This window comes from Ursus americanus, chromosome 7 (genome assembly GCF_024610735.1).
Source record: "Ursus americanus isolate L20-20 chromosome 7, mUrsAme1.1.p, whole genome shotgun sequence".
Taxonomy (NCBI): Eukaryota; Metazoa; Chordata; class Mammalia; order Carnivora; family Ursidae; genus Ursus; species Ursus americanus.
Window position 1 is genome coordinate 47,387,130 of NC_142133.1, and position 16,936 is coordinate 47,404,065.

Genomic DNA, 16,936 nt, shown 5'->3' on the forward strand with positions numbered 1-16,936 from the left:
TTACAGTAATGTATCTTACGTGTTTGTTAATACTACCTGAGCTTGTTTATTTGCTGGATTTTTTAGCCCATGGATTGCTGTTCAGTCTAAAGGCAAGACTTCATGAGACGCCTTTAAGAATGTATCATATTTTGGCACACCCATTCACCTTGCTTGAATTTCCAGTATTTTAGCTGCTGCTTTCATGCACAAAACTTTATAAGTATATTTTCTGTCGTTTTCCAAGTCACTGTTAAAAACATTGGATAAATAGGGTCAGGTACAGGACCTTACAATGGTGCAAGATAAGTGGGCAAGTGAAAAGATGTAGCAAGTATGTAACTATGTGAGGGAGCTAAAATGTTGTTAGCCAAGAGGGAAGGCTTTGATTCCGTCTTACTTCCGTGTTGACTGTGGGTGGTGCCTAAGCTAGAACTCTTGCAAAATGAGAGTAATTGAAATTTTTGGAGGAAGGTCTGGTAGGAGGAGGGTCAGTTTTACCCTAAGAATGAAGCCAGTTTTTGATTCACAAACTTGGTAGCCTATTTTTCATTTTACTGGTCATGCCTGAATCTTCTACTTTAAGATTTTCATGAGCCTTACTTGAATTAGGCCTTTTCTGAATGGCATTGAAAATTTTGGAGGACTTTAGATGCTTCTCTTATTACCAGGGATGTACTTGAATCACATACTTCCTCTTCAGTAATGCCTGGTCATATCTCATTTCCCATTGTTTAATTTCTTTTCCTGTTGGTCTTTTTCTTAAGTTTTAAGCCTATCATTGTTTGTTTATTGTAAATGTTTCTCCTCATCTGTTGTCATTTGACTTTGTGGAGTCTCTTGCCGATATTAAAGTTGTATATCTCTCATCAAATTTAGTGTGCTCGCCCTCCCCCCATTTATGGTTTCAGGTTCCCTGTATTGCTCAGACAGACCTTACTCACCCACTAAGAAGTAATAAGAATATCCTCTTACAGTTTTTAAGTTTCTAGCTCTTCCAAAAAAAAAAAATCTAAACAGTATTAACCTTTTTTTTTTTAAAGATTTTATTTATTTATTTGACAGAGATAGAGACAGCCAGCGAGAGAGGGAACACAAGCAGGGGGAGTGGGAGAGGAAGAAGCAGGCTCACAGCGGAGGAGCCTGATGCGGGGCTCGATCCCATAACGCCGGGATCACGCCCTGAGCCGAAGGCAGACGCCCAACCGCTGTGCCACCCAGGCGCCCCAGTATTAACCATTTTTAAGATATGTGGCCAGTCAGTCCTTTTCTTTAAAAATGTTGTTTTTATGTACGTGTGAGAAATGTGTCATGCGTTCAGAGGAGTGTACAAAACGTGTATTCAGTAAAAAGATAAAACAAAGATCTTTGTTTCCATCACTCATATTAAAAAGTAGACCATCTCACACACCACTGTCTGGCCCTTTGTCTTGATCATCTCTTGTCTTTCTCTATACTTTAGCCCTTGATATATTTATTCCTATCTAAGCAACATATTGTTTAGTTATGAAACACAGAGTAGCAAACTCCAGTCTCGCTGTGTGAGGAAAAGGCAGTTTGCGCTCTTGGGTGAAATCTCTGAGGACAGGAGAAGCTGAACAGTCTGCCTTCAGCCTCCCTGAGAGTTTCTGAGCAACTCTTTGGAGCAGTCATTGGGTGAGGTCATGACTGGCACTCAGGGCCGCCACAGATGGGGGGATTCGGCTGGGCGGTTGTGTGGCCCGGGGGCAGCTTTACAGCAGAGGTGTGGTAGGAGGATGGCTGTTCCCTGGGGCCCACCCCCTGCTCTCCTGCACTTGGGTGAAATGAGGGTCCTCAGCTGAACCTCTGTCCTGGAAGGGAGAACAGGAGCTTCATCAGAGTCACAAAAAAATGTACAGTACTCTCTGATCGTGTGTGTATATAGTTGGGTCTTGTTACCTGTGGTAGTTCTGTTCTGTAAAGTTTCCATGAACAGTGAATTAGCAAATCCTGAATAATTGCTCCTAGGGGAAATTCAGGGTTAGGTTCCTGTAGGCCTCTGATCACATTTTCATCAATAGATCAGTCTTATTTTATCATAAGTGACTCTGTTGAAAGACAACTTATTTGATATACATTGTTGATTTATGAGCATAGACCTCACAGCCAGCAGCAACATAACTCATGCCTGAACAAAGCTTATCTAACATAGATTTTCTCTGTAAGACACGTCACAACCTTATGGTGTGTAGGAACACCGGACAGCATGGCAGCTGTACTGTTAGGGGCTGTTTGAAATGGTGAAACTACCTATAAACAGTCCAAAAAGGTGAAAAACATGGCACCAAATAGACCATGAAAAAGACACTTGTTTACAGTATGAGGGCAGAAACAAGAAGGGAGAGTTGAGTTTTTTTACCCTCAGCTGGTAATGTACACAAATGACTGTGAGAGTCCTGCAAGTATTAATACATACGTACATGTACTTACACGTGTATGTCAACAAGACGGACAGTTAACCTAGAATGTTAGAAGTCAAGATGGTAACTTGGCTGGGTATTAGAAGAGGCATGAGGGACACTTTTGGGGTTCTTGGTCTAGGTGTTACACAGGATGTGTTCACTTTGTGAAAACCAAGCTGTGTGTTGATGATTTGTGTACTTGTCTAAATAGTGTTAAACTTCAGGAAACAGTGTAAAACAAACACGCCTGTGGCCTCAGGGTCTGGATGATGACCACTCGGCATACATGGCTTTTGAGTGTCAGTGCTCTGACGGGGACTAGTGATTCGGGGCTTCCCACTTCACCGTCTGGCTTCCTGCGTTGTTGCTTCTTTCTCTCTTGTATTGGATTTTTTTTTTTTAAGATTTTATTTATTTATTTGACAGAGAGAGAGAGACAGCGAGAGAGGGAACACAAGCAGGGGGAGTGGGAAAGGAAGGAGCAGGCTCCCAGCAGAGCAGGGAGCCTGATGCGGGGCTCGATCCCAGGACGCTGGGATCACACCCTGAGCCAAAGGCAGATGCTTAACGACTGAGCCACCCAGGTGCCCCATTGTATTGGATTTTCTGATTCAGTCTTCTCATTCCTAGATTCTATCTCCCCATTGTTTTCCTCTCTCACTCTTTTGGTAACATATACTTCTGTAGTTTTAGGAAAGAGGGTGCATGGGAAGTAATTTTTTTAAGGACTTAATGCACCTGAAAATGTTGTTATACTACCCTCATACTTGAATGATAACCTTCCTAGCTGTGGAATTTTAATTTGAAAAGTCTTTCCTTTAGAACTTTGGTGACAGTAATGCATCACCTTTCAGTGTCCAGTGTTCCTATTGCAAACATCAGATCTTTGATCTCTGTGTGACCTCTACTCCTCTCCTCTCCCTGCCCCTCTTCTGGAAGCCAGCAGAATTAGTCTCCTTTTTGTCTGCTCTTCTGAAATGTGATTGGTAGGTCTCCTTTTATCCACTGTGTTGGGTATTCTATGGGCATTTTCAGTCTGGCAACTCATATTCTTTTTTTTCTGAGAAGTTTTCTTCAGTTATTCTGTTGGTTACTTCCTCCCCTCCATTTTCTCACTTTTAGGATATTGAAACTTCTAGACAAGTGTTCTGATTTTCTTCTCTTTAATGCTGTATTCCCTCCCCCCCCCACCACTTCTCCTGAAAACAATTCAGTTACTTAACTCCAACTCTCCCGTTTTCAGTACAGAATGCACTTTGCTCTGCTGTCAACGATGCCATGAGTTCCCTCGGTTCGAGACCTCCTGGTTTACCCGCTTTAATGAATAAACTTTTACTTCCCACTTGGAGTGTACTGTTGGAGAGGCAACTTAGAAATTTAACTGCCTCTTGGGGCATCTGGGTGGCTCAGTTGGTTAAGCATCCGACTCTTGATTTCAGCTCAGGTCATGATTCTCAGGGATGTAGGATTGAACCCTGCGTCAGACTCTGTGCTCAGTGAGGAGTCTTCTTGGGATTCTCTCCCTCTGCCCCCTGACCCCTACCCCCACTCGTGCTCTCTCTCTCAAATAAATAATAAATAAAATATTTTTTTAAAAAAGAAATTTAACTGCTTCTTGACTGTTAACTATAGAGAGAGAGCTGAAGGTTACCAGAATGGAGGTGGGTGGGGGCATGGGTGAAATAGGTGATGGGGATTACGGAGTGCACGTGTTGTGATGAGCGACGAGTGTTAATGGAAGTGTTGAATCACTGTATTGTACACCTGAAATTAATATTACACTGTATGTTAACTAACTGGAATTTAAATAAAAACTTAAAAGAAATGTAAGTTTTTCTAAAGAGCTTTTACTTCTTCCATCTTTCTACAGTTCTCCATCCTTTTGTTCTGGTGGTGCCTGATGCTGCCAGTCCTGGACATAATGTTGCATCTGCACTGTAAACTGGGTTGTTTCTTAGCTTTCTCCTTTGCCCAGATTAGGATTCAGCTGTCTTCAGTTTCCTAACTCTGTTACCACTCATCCATCTGCTTTCTGGCTTCCAGATTTTGTTGCTGTTATTTACTCTTTATCATTATGAAATTGTCATTTTTTAAATTCCAATACTAAATTTTAAGAGTTTCAGAAAAGAACAGAATTGGATCATACCTTGATATCTGTTCTAGACTTTATCTTCACAAAATTATGGCTCAGTCTCAAATGCTATTGTCCAGTACCTTGCTGTAGAGTGCAGTAGCCTCTGGCCATGTGAGCACTTGAAATGTGGCTGGCGTGGAACTGAATTTTAAATTATATGTAATCTAAAGTCACATTTAAAAAGTCACATGTGGCTAGTGGCTACCAGACTGGACAGCACAGGTCCAGTGCTGGTGAAGAAGGAATTGGGAGTAACTAATCTCTATATCTAATCTATAATCTACCATAAGGAAGAAGGGTTTTTTCCCCCTATTTCCTTCACCATAGGAATTTTTCCCCCTATTTCCTTCTCTTTGACTTTCTTATTTGTATCAGTATGGACACATGGATTCCTATGTGCAATGGGTTATAATCTAGTACTTTTATTATTTATTTTAATGCTCAGATTATCCCAGATTTGGCCAATGGAAACCCCTTCAAGGGACGCCTGGGTGGCTCAGTCGGTTGAGCGTCTGCCTTCGGCTCAGGTCATGATCGCAGGGTCCTGGGATTGAGTCCCGCGTCTGGCTCCCTGCTTAGCTCTCTCTCTCTATCTCTCTGACAAGTAAATAAATAAAATCTTAAAAAAAAAAAAAAAAAGGAAAGAAACCTCTTCAAGGTTTCTTCTGTATCCTTTTGACATGTATCCATCATTCTCTCTGCATCGTTCATTGTAGAACTAGATATTATAGGCTCATGTATTTGCACTACCCCAACCCCTGAAATCATCCATTTTTCCAGGGAGCTCTGGTTCCTCTTAGTGGAGGATGCTGTTTAGAAACCAAGATCGTGGTGCTGTGTGTGCTCATTGCTGCTGGATCATCACTGCTTCTAGACTTTCTCAGCTGACAAGGTATTTTAACGGCTAGTAGCTGTTGCATTGGACAGTACAGATACAGACATTTCCATCTTTACGAAAAAGGAAAAACGTTGTTACTAGAGTTTTATGAGCAGAATGCAACTGGCTAGTGATGAGAATGCAGGGGCCGGAGCCCCTCTTCTGATGGAGGGATGCTTTCTCCCTTCCTTTAGGGCCTCCCATTGGCAGAATGTAAACCGGAAGCCACCTGCCAAGGGAGTCTGAATAAGTTTACAGTTTACAGACCCTAGACACGGTTCCTTAACCTCAGTACCATTGACATTTTGGGCCAGGTGGCTGTCCTCTGCTTTGTAGGATATTTAGTAACAAACTTGGCATCTACCCACTTGATACCAGTATCTCCCTCCCTCCAACCCAGATGTTTCCATATGTTGGCAGATATCCCCTGGGGGACAAAATGATTAAGAACCACCTCCGAGACCCAGCGTTGCAGAGCTGTGCACAGAAGGGTAGGCTTGAAGCTGAGAAACAGTAGTGAAAGCCACACCCTATTTTATAATTCAGATGTCCTTGATGTCCTTGAAATGTGAAGGAAGGGAAGAGAAATTTATGTTTATATATCTGTGACAGCCCTGCAGTATAGAAAGATTATTATATGCTCCCCCCCCCCTTTAGTTGATGAAAACAGACTCTTTGCAGTCAGGCAGGATTCAAATCTGTGCCAACAGTTGTTTACCTGCTCATAACGTTTGCTCTGGCAGTATGGAGTTTTTGCCATTCCTTTTTTCAGTGGGTGAACTGCTCTTTTGAGTGTTGCATTTCAGAGTCGTTGTTGCTGTATTGTCAGCCTGGATGCATATTCTGTATGGTGCCTACTCAGGGTCATACTGCTCAGAATCATGGCTTAGAAATGTTCATAAATGGAGGGAAGAAGAAACATGAATAATATTTACATTAGATGAATCATATTTATATTAAAGCCAATGTTTTTATTTTATTTTTAGCTTTGGATACTTATATTTGAATACCAGTTGATTTCCTACAGACTTATTTCAAACTCTGTAAGCGTGTTCATTTTCCTCATTTTGTCCTTTCCTCCTTTCTGTTCCGTACTATTGTATGTCACTCTCCCTGATACAGAGATGTGTGCTTTCTTAAGGGGATTCTCCCAAAGATCAGGGTAACTGTTGAAAATATATTTCTGCTTACATGTTTCATTATCACCGCAAAGATAACATCTAGAATTAGACTAGTATGCTTCTGAAAGCCGATGTAAACTGCCTCTGTTCTCCCATTGCTAGAGCATTCTCTGTACTTTGTGTTAATTATTCCTAGTCCTCTCCAGAGTTTTATGTCTGCTCTGGGTCCCGTTAGTTTAAAATCAGTAAAGGAACTGGAGCAGACATAAAGAAAAATAGTGTAACAGTTGAGGGAACATTTTTGAGGACCTGTTAGGTTTTAAATTGGTTAGCCTAGACAAGAGGAGGTAGTGACTGAATTCTTGTCTTAAAGCTATGTGGTGGGTTTCTGAGAATGAGTTTAGAGTAACTGTTCTATGTGTAGGTAATGTGGAAGAAAGGGACCTGAGGTGGTTATTTCAGTGTTTTGAAGTAAAGGTACCTCAGGAACTGCATGAGACAAAGAGTTGTGTCAGAGGGAGGCTAACTGTGGGTTCTCTTGTGCCCTTTCAACTAGAAAAGGCCATCTTTTTTTTTTTTTTAAGATTTTATTTATTTATTTGAGAGAGCACACAGGAGAAGAGAGTAGGGGGAAGAGCAGAAGGAGAGAGACAAGTAGACTCCAAGCTGAGCACAGAACCTGATGAAGGGCTCGATCCCACGACCCTGAGATCATGACCCAAGCTGAAATCAAGAGTCAGATGCTCAACCGACTGAGCCACCCAGGTGCCCCAGAATAGGTCATCTTTTATTGTTGTTGTTTTTATGTTGGATTCATTTCCATAGTTCTGTGTCCATGAGTCACTCTTCATATTGTAGTGTGCTTGTTTACATTATCTTTATTTCCAATTAAATTTTAAGCACTAAATGGGTACTGCAGGTGGTCAAAATTTTTTTGTTGATTAAGATAATGTGTTTAGGGGCGCCTGGATGGCTCAGTGGTTAAGCATCTGCCTTCGGCTCACAGTGTGATCCCGCCATTCTGGGATCGAGCCCCGCATCAGGCTCCTCCACTGGGAGCCTGCTTCTTCCTCTCCCACTCCCCCTGCTTGTGTTCCCTCTCTCACTCGCTGTCTGTCTCTCTGTCAAATAAATACATAAAATCTTAAAAAAAAAAAAAAAAAGATAATGTGTTTAGGTAAGTCAGTGCAAAATTAGCTCCTCATATTGATCCAGGACAGATCTTTTACACTACAATAGAAAGAGCTGTCGTGTGCCTTGCTTGTCTGGGAATTTATCACAAGTGCATGTGCACATATTTCTAGCTCAAATATCATTAAATAGATATCATTAAACATGTTTTCTGTTCCCTTCCTGTTCATCTTGTGGTACTTTAAGAATTTCCGGTTTTCTTCCCTTTTCCTTCAAACGGTTGCAGAAAATTAGTTTTGAAATGTTTAAACCATAGGCCAGGAAGTTCAAGGGGTGGGGGTGAAGGGACGCTGTGTGTGTGGGGGGGAGTGATACCATTAAGTATGTTTCACCTTTTAGTTGTTTGAAATGATGTTCTTTTCTTATACAAATACGTTTAGTCTGTCTTTCCAGGCAGGAAGTCCCCTACTGCTATTGGTATATATTGGCTGAGCATATGATGGGACAGCATTCTAAGCCGTTCCTCCACCCTGTTGGCAGTGTCCAGCGGCATGATTGTCACACTGCCTTTGAGTTGTTTAGCCCGCCCAGGTCACATACTGTGCTTGAGAGAAGTCGTTCTTAAATGCTTGGCTCGAAACTCAGTGACTTATTTATACTTTAGCAGGAATTCACAGGGATGGGATGTAGAACCCATCTTTGGGGCCAAAAAAAAAAGAAAGGTTTTATTTCATAATTTCAGGTCAGCTATTTTACCCGTTTATACCTCTGCACACAACCAGCCATCCTGTGTCTAAAAGTTCTCTTCCATCTTACAAGAGGAGATGAGGAATTTGTCCATGTTGGTTGATTTTTTTTTTTTTAAGAAAACATTTTAAACGTAGAATTAAGTCTTTGCAGGTACAGGCGAATTCCACTTTAGATCCTTTCTTGATTCCATTTTTTTTTTTTTTTAAGATTTTATGTATTTATTTGACAGAGATAGAGACAGCCAGCGAGAGAGGGAACACAGGCAGGGGGAGTGGGAGAGGAAGAAGCAGGCTCCCAGCAGAGGAGCCAGATGTGGGGCTCGATCCCAGGACTCTGGGATCACGCCCTGAGCCAAAGGCAGACACTTAACGACTGATCCCCCCAGGCGCCCCTCTTGATTCCATTCTATTTCCTTCCATCTCTCTACCTCCCAGAGGTAGCACTTCTTGCAATCGACGTGTATCCTTTCTGTCTACCTTTCCGTATGCTTTCCACATATGCATGTGTCCAGAGAATGTTGTATTGTGTATTTTTATACTTACGGCAGTGGTTCCGTATAGTATAGTATCCTTTTACTACTTGTTTTTTTTGTGGGGAGTGGTGCACGTTGATACAGGGAAGTCTAGTAGCTCATTGGAGCGCAGTGTTGTAGTACTGCTGGGTGTGGTGGTGTCACATGTCATAGGTTGTCGGTTCCCATGTCTGAAGATGCATGTATACCGAATTTCCTGATTATGTTTGAAAAGACCAAAAGTGAAAAATAAACTACATATTCAAGAGTCATGTTGATTGTTCTGCTGTGATGTGAAAGAGTGAGGCCGGACATGTTTCCAGCTTTCTGAAATTTTACTTATCTCTACACCGTAGCAAATAAAAATTGCCGAAGATACCCACTTCTGAAACAAACAACAACAGATTTATTGTTGTCACAGGCATGCCTCGGTAGATTACCCTGTGTAGCAGTCACTGGTTTGCCACTTAATGGCTGGGTGCTTTTGGAGCAAGGTGCTTAGTGCTTGTGCCCTCCATTTATTTATCTGTAAAAGAACAACAGTTCAGTGACCAAGCCTCTTGGCAGGTGCCTGGGGCATCAAGGTCAGTTAAACACCGACTGGTTATTGAAGGAACATTGCTGGGTAGAGGTGAGTTGAGGGAGATTCTCCTGTGTCGTGTTACGCCTATTTAAGTGTTTTAATTTCTTTTGACTAACCCCTACAGGCTTGAAATTTAGTGTTTTTTTTACTAGTATTCTCTTTTCCAAATGTCTGCAAAATATAAGCACCAGATATTTTCATTACAATGACCCCCTTCTCAGGATACTTGTTTTGGGAGGGCTGGAGCACGCTGCCTTGCCCCAGAGACCGGCCTGGGGAGGGTCTGCGGACAGGGCGGTAGTTTCTATGCAGTGTGTGTTGTTTAAGGCGACTACGCCGAATTGCACATAGATACGTGAATACTGGGGTTTTATTTTTTTATTTTTACACATGAAACTGCGAGTGACAGTCAGTAACCAACATGTTTCCCATCACCAGTCGTGTCATTTGTTACAGCTGGCAACCAAGCTCTGCTGGGCTGATGCTGCTCGCTGATGGCTGGGGCCCAGAAATACTCGGCGCAGCATTTGTGCCTAACTCATTTTCTTTTCTCCCATAGGAAACGAGTACCTGTTGTTCAGCCCCTTTCTCTTCCCCCTTAGTTTTCATCATTCAGTCATTCCTGCATCAAGAAGTCTATTATAGACACACAATAATTCCTTTTCCCTTCTCTCTTTTTGAGCTCTTATCTAATTACTCTAGGAAAATGTCCTCTTCTCATTCATTCGACAGATATTCATTGAAGCCCTTATATACCTCCTCTTCCTTCATGTTATGTGTGAGTCAGAAAACAGCTCTAATCATGGCTGAATATAATCATAGATTGAGTAAGATAGAAGCCTCTCTATTTCCAGATAAGAGTTTCTGAAAAGCCGTTCGTCAGTTCATGAGTGAGCAAGTCCATTGTTACTAAGATAGGTTTCCCTTTGCAGGCCAGGGATGCATTTCTATGAAATTAGAGGGTAGACCAGTTCTTTAAAACCAAGCAAACTGATCATTTATTCCAGAATGTTCCAACTTCATTGGAAACTTCTCGAGATGAATTTAACTTCTCTTCTTGACAAAATGCATAAGGAACTCTTTAATATCATGTCCAGCGCCTGCCTCTCTGTCCACTTTTTGGGGGCAGATTTGAACTGGCTTTGAATCATACTTAGCCACAAAAGAAGTTTTACCACACTCCGCAACTGCCTCATAACTTTGTTGTAAAGATTAAGAAAGCCATATATGTAAGCTTTCTGGGTCACAGTAAATAATGATAGAAGTTTTTACTTCATACCACTAGAGTATTAGCTCTGTGTGGCCAACATTTGTGTTCACTGCGGTATCTGGCACATAGTAGATACTCAAAAAATAATGAAAGGATGGGCAGATGCTCCTTATTGTTACATATGACAGAACTTACAGAATTCTATCTAAAAACAGTAAAATAAAAGTAAGAAAGCCAAGTCTCCAAACAGAAAGGGTTCTAAATTGCCAGGTAAATGTATCAGTTTCAAGCGGGTCTCTTAAGTGTGAAAAGCACCAGGACTATCAACCTACTTACCAAGCTTCTCCATGTTTTCCCTACTCCAGTCTTCTTCTTGGTCACCCAGCGCTGTTCCTTCTGAATCTTGCCCTCCCCCAGCTGTATACTTTTCTCATTTCTTCTCTTTCTCTGCCCTTGGACTCTCTTTAACCATAGGTCTTTTCTTGAATGGTATCTTTCTACCCAATTTTCTCTCCTCTTGACTTTCTCCCTTAACCATATGGCAGAGATTTTTAAAAATAAACATGTATAGAGTTACATATGTATTTAATTCTTTTTGGTTTTGTTCCTAATTCTAAAAATAATTAAGTAGGGCTTTTTTTTTTTTTTTAACTGACTTGACTTTACCTTTGCAAAGCATTATTGTTTGTATTTCCTCCGTGATGCTTTAATAGAAAAGGGGAAAGCTTTTCACTCCTGGTCTAGGCTCCCAGCTTGTGAAACATTTTAAAATATATCTTAAATTCCTTCCTCCAGCAATTTTGCTGGAGATATTTCTCCAGATATTTCGAAATATCCTTCAACCGTCTTCTTTAATGCTGGTTACTCCTGCTTTTCACTGAGTTATAATAGTTCATTTCTTTAATTGTTTCCAAGTTCATCTGAGATCCTCTCCAAGGGTTGCATGATTTTTCAACCACCTAAATGCAAAGAGCCTCTTCTTGGGAATTGTCCTTATCATTGTAAAGTTGTTTTAATGGCGTAGTTCTCTGTACCGTTCTCAGTATTAAAATTATTGTGTAGCATATATAATATAATATCCTCTTTAAGTTACACTTACTAGAAATGCATGGTACTTAGATATTTTGCTAAAGTAAAAAGAGGGTCTACTCCCCAAATTACATTGCACTAGAAGTCAAAATAAATTATCATTGACGAGGGCACCTGGGTTAAGCATCTGCCTTCGGCTCAGGTCATGATCCCAGGGTTCTGGGATCAAGCCCCATATTGGGCTTGCTGTTCAGCAAGGAGCCTGCTTCTCCCTCTCCCTCTGTTGCTCCCCCTGCTTGTGCTCTTTCTCTCTCTGTCAAATAAAGAAATAAATTGACAAATACTATATAATCCCAGGCCTTCAAATTCCAGGTGGGGTCAGTTTCCTTCTGTGTCCTTTGTCACTGCGTTCCTTGACACGTCGCTGCCGCTTATTGACCTTCCCTTCCCATCAACTCTTCCCTACCTAAAAATTTATTCAGATGAAAAGGCTATATCACCCTTTGGGTTTTTCCTTTTTGAAACTGTAAATAGGGGTGCCTGGCTGACTCAGTTGGTAGAGCACGCAACTCTTGGTCCTCAAGGTTGTAAGTTTGACCCCACGTAGGGTGTAGAGATTACTTAAAAATAATCTTTAAAAATAAATTAATCACTGTAAATAAACAACTATAAAAACCTCATTGTTTAATTTTAGAAAGTTGGGGGGGAAGACTTTTTACATATTATTTCAATGGCTTTTAAAACTTATTTTCTGTTCCCACTAGAGGGCATTCTTTCCTTTGATTTTTTAGTTCATAGCTTTTGTGTATTTATTTTACAGAACTGTTAAATAAAAAGGTAAAAGTTGAGGCTATGTATGTGCTCAGATATCCCTCTTACAGAGAGGAGTTGTCGGCTATACACATTCCCTTCATTTAAGTCTCACCGGGGCCAGTATCAAAATTGAGGTTAAACTGTATGTCCTAGCATTTTTATTTTGTAGCTTGGTCAGATGGGGATCACAAATATCCCACCATAACTTTATGATGTAGTTTGTGTAGTTACCATTTGATAAACCAGTGCTTATCCAAATTTATTTATGACACACTGTGGCTAACACTAGATTATTCAAAGGTGGGTTGCCTATTTTATTACTTGGTTACCTCGGTTTTTGCAGGATGTATTTAGTATAGGATAAATGGACCCAAACATTGTTTCTAATCCAGTAGATCTCAGTGCTAACACCCAGTGATCCTCTAGCCTTGCCTCACAGGACAGTTATTTTATTTGACAATATTTGACAATATTTGAACTCTTGTTTTTGTTGTGACATCACACTTTTCTGTAGGAACTTTAATTCTTAACATCTAATCAGAAGCAGCTCCATTCTTCCTATCATAGAACTGGTAGTTCTACATATGCCGCAGATGTGTTATGTTTCAGATTTTCCCGAGCCTCCTGGTACCAGGTAGGACCGCAGCTGTTAACCCAGGGGACTGTGCAGCAACGAGCTAACTTCTTTTCTCTAGTAGCAACTGCAGATTGCCTGTAGTTGACACTGAGGGAGCAAATTTTGTTAGTCTGTGTTATACAGTGAATTCAGTCCTTTCTATATACTTAGAAGGGACTCTAGTTTACCTGGGAAATCTGGGCTTCTTTTCAAGGCTACGTGAGGCTTGGTAATTCTGAGTGGGAGTGGGGGGACACGTGGTTGCTGTTGAGAAACTGCCGCAAAGCCTATGCCTGCTCCATGCTTCACTGTCAAGTCAGAAGGTGGTATGGAATCTCCTATAAAATTAGATACTGACTCATTAGGTATTGACTTAAGCTTATGTTGACAGATGAGAAGTATTAAACTAGAAGTGTTAAATGGCAGAGCTATTACAATGAGAAGGGCAGGCTGTATGGAAAACTATGTGGTATAAAACATTTTAACATCTTTGACTTTTTATTCATAGTCCACTAATGACACAAAAAACCCTCCCTAGCATACTTGCTACCATAGATCATTATAAAGTGACTCTTATATTTTAAGAAACCCTGCTGAGAATTTACCTAACATAATGTTTGGTGGTGTGGCTGAAATAAGTATTTGTGTTTGAAATAATAACCCTGAATCATAAACGTTGTTAAAGTCTTTAGTGTTTAAGAAGTTAGAAAACATATGGGGTGCCTAGGTGGCTCAGTCGGTTAAGCATCTGCCTTCGGCTCAGGTCATGATCTCAGGGTCCTGGGATGGAGCCCTGAGTCAGGCTTTCCCGCTCAACGGGGAGTCTGCTTGTCCTTCTGTCTCTGCCCCCTGCTCCCTGCTCGTGCTCTCTCTCTCTCTCTCAAATAAATAAATAAAATCTTTTTTAAAAAAAGTTAGAGGGGCACCTGGGTGTCTCAGTTGTTGAGCGTCTGCCTTCAGCTCAGGTCGTGATCCCGGGGTCGTGGGATCGAGCCCCGTGTTGGGCTCCCTGCTCAATGGGGAGCCTACTTCTCCCTCTCCCACTCCCCCTGCTGGTGTTCCCTCTCTCGCTGTCTTTTTCTCCTCTCTCTCTGTCAAATGAATAAATAAATAAATCTTTTTTTTTTTAAGTTAGAAAACATACATTTTAGAAATGACTCCATCATGCTTGCTTTGGCAGCAGATATACTAAAATTAGAAATGACTCCATCAAAAAATAGTAATTTTAAAAACAACAATAACAACAACCCTATTTCTTAAGATTTTATTTTTTTAAGTAATCTCTGTACCCAGCATGGGGCTCAGACTCACAACCCTGAGATCAAGGGTCACATACACGCCCTACTGACTGAGCCGGCCAGGCCACCCCTGCAACCCTATTTCTTAAAGGTCTGACAGTTACTGAACTCCAGCTGGGTTGTAGGGAAGCCTCCCACCACCTACACCCTCACCCTGCAGGAGAGTTACGGGCATTTAGATTTGGGTAACTTAGAATTATGCCGGAAGAGTAAAACAGGCAAGGGACAAGCATCATCAGACCTTCCTACTCAAAGTGGTGGTTGCCGAGCGTGGCTTTGTCAGCATCCACGTTGCTGGAAGTTCTGTTCATTATACTAGTCAGCAGGTGCCCGCATTATGGAAAGAAAAACCAGGCCTGGGGGCGCCTGGGTGGCACAGCGGTTAAGCGTCTGCCTTCGGCTCAGGGCGTGGTCCCGGCGTTACGGGATCGAGCCCCACATCAGGCTCTTCTGCTGTGAGCCTGCTTCTTCCTCTCCCACTCCCCCTTGTGTTCCCTCTCTCGCTGGCTGTCTCTATCTCTGTCAAATAAATAAATAAAATCTTAAAAAAAAAAAAAGAAAAAAGAAAAACCAGGCCTGCAGAGTAACCACAAGACGGCACACACCAGAAGTTAGTGTTCAAACCTGGGTTTACCTTTCTGGCACCTTTTTAGCACAGTTCATGCTCCATTTGTTTGGCAGAGTTTTTTGTATCCAGTTACATTAAACTTCCATTTGTGAATCTGAGTAGTTATTTACCCCTTTTCAGTATTTGTAATGTTATGTTGGAAGCATTGTCCTGCCTGGCAGCTGTTTGGAATGAGCAAATTTTGAAGTATTCCATCTTTTTGCTCAAATACCATCTTTTCTGTGAAGCTTTGTTGCCCACACAGTTTTTCCTTTTCTGCTTCATTTTCTCTGTAGCACTTTCTTCTAGTTTTGCGGCTTCGTTTGTTTTTGTACCTGGCTTCACCCACTAAAATGTCAGCTTCACAGGGACAGAGCCTTGTCTGTGTTGTTATTGCTCTGTCCCCACCCCCTAGAACATAGTAGGCGCTCAATACTTGTTGAATTTGCTGGAAAACTGTTGGCTTGATGCCATCATTCGGCTTTCAGTGTAACTTGGTGAGATCTCAGTACAACTTTGGACATCTTAACTATCTGGAAGGGTATTTTGAGGACTGATTTAAAAGGTTGTATATACTAGTACTGATATTGAGTTATATACCAGAAAATGTGAGAACATAATCTTACTACATCTGAATGAAATAATGTAAGACCTTCAGGGGCACCTAGCTGGCTCAGTCAGAGGAGTGTACGACTCTTGATCTCAGGGTCATAAGTTTGAGCCCCACGTTGGGTGTAGAGATTACTTAAAGGAAAACAAGAGTGGTACTACAGACCCCCTCTGCCAGATCTAAAAGAGTGTCAGCCCCAACCTTTCAAGATCCCTGAGGGCTCCATACCCCCCCCCACTGACCAAAATTTTATCATTCCCTGTTTTCTTTGTATAGTTTCACTGCATATTTGAGTTCCTAAAGTAGATAGTGTTTTTGAACTTTAAACTATCTATATCTGTATCTTTGAGACTTTCTTTCAGTCATGTGAGATTCTTGAAGTTCTCACCTGTGGCTATGATGCATGTTCTAATTCATTCTGTAATAGACTTCTATTGGACCTTTGGGTTGTTAACACCCCACCTCCCCGCCCCCATTGCAAAACCTGCTGTGAACATTCTTCTACATTCTTCTGATACACATAGACAGAAGATTCTGCAGGGAATCTACTTAAGAGTGAAATCACAGAGTCCCAGGAATTGCACAGATTGAACTTGACTAGAATGTGAACAAAAATTTTCCAAGTTGTCGTACTGATGTATCCTCCCACTAGCAGGGTAGAAGTGTTCTGTTTTATCTTCACTAGCGTGTCCTCACTGGCACTCGAAATCATCAGATTTCTAGGTTTTTGCCAGAGTGGTCGATGTAAAACAGTAGCGCGTGATGGTTTTACCTGCATGTCTTTGATGACTGATGAGACTGAGCGTAGTTCATGTATTTCTGGTCATTTGTGTTTGTTGTTCTTTGTAGCGCGGACTCAAGTCTTTGCCCATTTGCCCATTTTTCTCTTAGATGTTGGTCATTTTCTTACTGCTCTGTCAGAGTTCTTAATGTATTCTGAACCCCAAACTGTTGTCTGTCGTGTATGTTGTACATGTCACCAGTTTTGGGGCCTTCTTGTCTTTCCAGCACTATAGGACATTAAAGGTAAAGAAAAAAATCTTAATTTTAATGTGGTTAAACCCATGGATTGGACAGTGTGTGTGTGTTTTAAGAAATTGTTTCCTACTCAGAACTCATAAAAATATTCCCCTATATTGTCTTCCAGGGATTCCCCCCCCCCCTTTTCCTTCGGCACTTGTCTTTATAAACAGTCTGGAATTGATTTTTGTGTGTTGGATCTGTGGCAGAGATCCGAATTTATT

General features: G+C 41.4%; 1 protein-coding gene across 3 annotated transcripts in view; it reads left to right on the plus strand.

Annotated features, from left to right (window-relative positions):
- The window catches only part of KCMF1 (potassium channel modulatory factor 1), a 70,499-nt gene that overhangs the window by 22,287 nt on the left and 31,276 nt on the right, over window positions 1–16,936 (plus strand). Inside the window, exon 1 of one of the 3 annotated variants that reach the window (XM_087863628.1) lies at window positions 5,411–5,428. The exons of the other annotated variants lie outside the window; for them this stretch is intronic. The gene's annotated coding sequence lies outside the window, so the exon portion shown is untranslated. Of the gene's footprint in view, window positions 1–5,410; window positions 5,429–16,936 lie in introns of those variants that run through there. 3 annotated transcript variants of the gene reach the window in all.